This window comes from Oryctolagus cuniculus, chromosome 14, assembly GCF_051225735.1.
Source record: "Oryctolagus cuniculus isolate XC-2025 breed Fujian yellow rabbit chromosome 14, ASM5122573v1, whole genome shotgun sequence".
Lineage (NCBI taxonomy): Eukaryota > Metazoa > Chordata > Mammalia > Lagomorpha > Leporidae > Oryctolagus > Oryctolagus cuniculus.
The window spans coordinates 70,076,278-70,081,206 of record NC_142880.1 but is presented as its reverse complement, the minus strand read 5'-3'; the positions used below and the strand labels follow the sequence as shown (position 1 = coordinate 70,081,206).

The 4,929-nt window shown below is 40.6% G+C and overlaps 1 pseudogene; it reads right to left on the bottom strand.

Annotated features, from left to right (window-relative positions):
* Positions 1 to 1,281: 1,281 nt before the first annotated feature.
* Positions 1,282 to 1,956, bottom strand: LOC138843384 (peroxiredoxin-6 pseudogene; annotated as a pseudogene).
* Between the last annotated feature and the right edge of the window lie 2,973 nt (positions 1,957 to 4,929).

The following is a 4,929-nucleotide window of genomic DNA, read 5'->3' as shown; positions in this document are numbered from 1 at the left end:
AATTCAAAAGTTGTACTTTGGAAATTTATATTTATTAAATAAAAGTTTAAAAAATATCCAGTTGTTAGTTCCATAAACTTGATTTTATTTGTCATCTATGTTTAATTGTTCCAGTATTGGAATTAAGATTTTAGGCGTTTCCATGCCACAAGGAGAAAGGTGGCTTTAGTTCTATAAGTAATCAATTGTATTCTCAGTTCTAAAAATTATTTTAATTTTTATTTATCTATGTGAAAGGCAGAGTTAGGAGAGATGAGGGAGAGAGAGACAGAGACAGAGAGAGAAAGCATCTTCCACTGGCTCATACTTGAAGGCCAGGGCTGGGCCACACTGAAGCCAGGAGCCAGGAGATTCATCCAGATCTCCCACTTGGGTGCAGGGGCCCAAGGACTTGGGCAGTCTTCCTCTGCTTTCCCAGGTGCGTTATCAGGGAGCTGGATCAGAAGTGGTGCAGCCAGGGCTCCAACTGGTACCCATATGAGATGCCTGCACTGCAGGCGGCGGATTTACGAGCTACACCATAGAGGAGCACCTGTTCTAAAAACTTGATTGTGAATTAAATGATACATTAAACAACATAGCACATCACTCTAAATATTATTTGTTAGCTTAAGGCTAATATACAATTAAATACATTTGAAATTTTTGATCACTTAATATTTCTTAAAGTTGAAGGAGCTAATCTACAAAAGTCAGTTTTTAGAAATATTTACATACATTTCAGAAAAAAACAGAAACAAGATCTTACAAGGCTTTTAAAGTGAATACTCTAAGAAAATTTTTGAAATTCCTTTTCCTCATTTTTCAATGAGAACAATTGGGCCTTGTTTTTAATTTTCTAAGTTTTATTTGCTTATAATCAACAAAAAATGGTTTTATAATTCCATGTTGAGTTAATTTTTTTCTGGTTTCTGCTGGTTAGCTCCTCAAAAATATTTATTTTGGAGATAAATTATAGTTGTGTGACTTTTATAACTGGAAAATAATGTAATTCTTGGTAGATGTGCTTATTTCCACATTAGAGCCAAAGAAACAAGTAACTGAAATACTTAATTTATATTTAATTTAATTTAATTTAAATATAGACAGGCAAGTCTACTTTTTTTTTTTTTTTTTTTTAGTGCCATTTCCATTTAATAAGCCAGTAGTATTGCAACCTAAAGATCCAGGCGTGATTCAACCAGAATGTTCTCGCGGAACTGTTCTAGGAAGACATGATTGGCAGCTGGCATCCTCCGGCTCCCTGTGCTCCATGCGCAGCTTCAGCCCCGACTTCTCGGAGACTTAAGGCTGCAGAGTGTAGCAGAGGTACTTCTTGCCAGATGGGAGCTCTTTGGTGAAGACTCCTTTGGGGAAGAGTGTTTTGGCTTCCTCTTCAGGGATGGTTGGAAGAACCATCACACTATTTCCATCCTTCCAATCCACGGGGGTGGCGACTCTTTTCTGCTGTCAGCTGGAGAGACTTAACTACTCTCAGAATCTCATCAAAGTTCCTGCCAGTGGTGGCCGGGTAGAGGATAGACAACTTCAGTTTCTTATCAGGCCTGAAGACAAACACCACACGAGCTGTCACAGGCATGTTCTTCTCATCCCCCTCTGCTGGGTCCAGCATGCCCAGCAGGATGGCAAGGTCCCGATTCTTATCGTCAATGATGGGAAAAGGCAGCTTTTCTGTGGGCTCATCTCCATTGTAAGCATTGCTATCCTTGCTCCAGGCAAGATGGTCCTCAATGCTGTCTACGGACAGGGCAATCAACTTCACATTCCTCTTGGCAAATTCTGGTGCCAGCTTTACAGCTCGGCCAAGTTCCGTGGTGCAAACTGGGGTGAAGACCTGAGGGTGGGAGAAGAGGATGCCCCATGAGTCTCCCAGGAAGTCGTGGAAACGGATGCAGCCAATGGTGGTGTTGGCCTCGAAGTTGGGCGCCTCGTCCCGAGAAGGAGACCTCGCGGCATGGCGGCAGCGGCGGAGCGGGAGGGACAGTGTAGGCGCAACGGCGGCAGCAACCAGCCGGCGGCTCGGCCGCAAGTCTACTTTTGAATCATGTCCATTTCCACCATGAACATATTTTCTTATTTTCATAAAGTATCATCAAATTGTCTTCAATCACTAATATTAGTTCTTATTTAATTTGTTGGTCTCTTTGACACACTTTTGCATTTTCCAATGAGTGGTACAGACTTTTAATTTTTTCTCTAATATTCAAAACTCTCAGTTTTTTTCGGTATTTATACATCTGTATGTGTATATAGCGAAGGTGTTCAAAAAAGTTCATGAAAAATTTCTATATGAAATAATTTCTGCATGGATTTCAATAAAATTTTACCTAAAATAAGCTTTCCTTTCAATTCTGTTTCATGAACTACCATCCTATGAGGATATCATGTATGTATGTATACACACACAAAAGAAACACACGCTTCTATGCACACACACACACACACACACATACAACAGGGGTATTCAAAACAGTGCACATTTTCTGTGACTATCTTTTTATTCCATTTTTCCATGTATTCATATGTATACTTGACAGGCGGTAGGTGGGCAGAGGGAGGGAGAGAGAATAAGTATTTCAGTTTAATCTCTTCACATTGTAGTCTACATATAAGAGATTGACTAAGAAATGTAAATTTTTAATTTTATATCCATATTCCAATCTCTGCTTTAAATTTCTCAAAGATTTTCACATGGATTCTTTTTTAAACTTTACTTATTTGAGAGAGAGAGTTACAGAGAGAGAGAGGGAGAGACAGAGAAAGATCTTCCATCTCCTGGCTGGAGCTGGACCAATCAGAAGGCAGGAGCCAGGAGTATCTTCAGGGTCTCTCATATGGGTGCAGGAGCCTAAGCACTTGGGCCATCATCTTCCGCTGCCTTCCCAAGCCATAAACAGAGAGACGGATTGGAAAAGGAGCAGCCAGGACACAAACTGGCACTCATATGGATTGCCGGCGCCACAGACAGAGGTTTAGCCTACTACACCGGCCCCATGGATTGTCTTAAAGAGTGACCAACATTGCCTAATCTGTACTTGTCCCATCAAGAGCTGGATTCCATCATTCTCCTTTGGAATCTGGGCTGGCCTTGTGACTGACTTTGTTCAGCAGAACACCGTGGAAGTGATTCTGTGCTAGTTCTGTGCTGAGTTACCAACAGGACTGCCAGCTTCTCCTCTCTGGGGGAAGTCGGCTGCCCTGTAAAGCTGGTTAGCCTGACTAGAGAGATAAGCCCTGGGGCTGAGCCACCGCAGAGAGAAGCCACCTGAAGAGAAATGATGTCCCATTTAACTGTGGCCAAGGAACTCCACGAGAAGACAGACTACTCATTTGAGCCACTCAAAATGAACTTCGAAATGAGAAACAGCGCTTACCTGAAGTTGAGCTGCCCTACCTAATATCATCTGAACTCTTCCTGGATTCCTGGCCCATGGACTCACAAGTAATGGAAAAAATGTTTTTAACCACTAATTATTGAGGTTATTTATTATGCATAAAAATATCACTGACAGGTTAAAACAATATGTAACAGATAAGAATCGGCAATCATCTAATGAATTGGGTTTTAAAAAACTACTGTGAAAATTTACATTTGGTGGTACAAGGGGTCTTTAAAAAGTTTATGGAAAATGTTTAATCCCAGTGAGAGTCAAGTTGGGAATTGATAATTTCTTTTTTTTTTTTTTACAGAGGATCAGTTTAGTATGCATTAAGTAAGGATTTCAACAGTTTGCACCCCCATAGAAACACAAAGTGAAATATATTGTTTGAGTACTCGTTATAGCATTAAATCTCAATGTACAGCACATTAAGGACAGAGATCCTACATGAGAAGTAAGTGCACAGTGACTCCTGTTGTTGACTTTACCAATTGACACTCCTGTCTATGGCATCAGTAATCTCCCTATGCTCCAGTCATGAGTTTCCAAGGCTATGGAAGCCCTCTGAGTTCTCCAATTCTTATCTTGTTTAGACAAGGTCATAGTCAAAGTGGAGGTTCTCTCCTCCCTTCAGAGAAAGGTACCTCCTTCTTTGATGACCTGTTCTTTCCACTGGGATCTCACTCACAGAGATCTTTTGCCAGAGTATCTTGGCTTTCCATGCCTGAAATACTCTCATGGGCTTTTCAGCCAGATCCAAATGGCTTTAGGGCTGATTCTGAGGCCAGAGTGCTATTTAGGACATCTGCCATTCTATGAGTCTGCTGAGTATCTCACTTCCCATGTTGGATCACTCTCCCCTTTATTTACTCCATCGGTTACTAGACTTGTCTATGTGCTCCCTTTGACTCCCAGTCCCTCCACCATGACCAACTGTAAACTGAAATTGATCACCAGGAACAGTGAAATGGCATTGGTACATGCCACCTCGATGGGATTGAATTGGAATCCCCTGGTATGCTTCCAACTCCACCACTTGGGGCAAGTCAGCCTGAGCATGTCCCAAATTATACATCTCTTCCCTCTCCCATTCCCACTCCCATGTTCAACAGGGATCACATTTCAGTTAATTTTCAACACTTAAGAACTTGACTCTCACTGGGATTAAACATGACAATAGGTCTGATCTGATTTCATCATCATTTAAAAAAAATCATCTATTATTTTTCACTTTATGTTTCTGTGTGGGAGCAAACTGTTGAAATCCATACTTAATGTATACTAAGCTGATCTTCTGTATATTAAGATAATCGAAAATGAATCTTGATGTGAATGGAAGGGGAGAGGGAGTGGGAAAGGGGAGGGTTGTGGGTGGGAGGGACGGTATTGGGGGGAAGCCATTGTAATCCATAAGTCGTACTTTGGAAATTTATATTCATTAAATAAAAGTTTAAAAAAAAAGTTTATGGAAAATGTATATTATAAAATAAGAGATTTCAAAAACATTTCCACAGAAAATAAACTCATTTGTAGTTCAATTGTTCTGCAA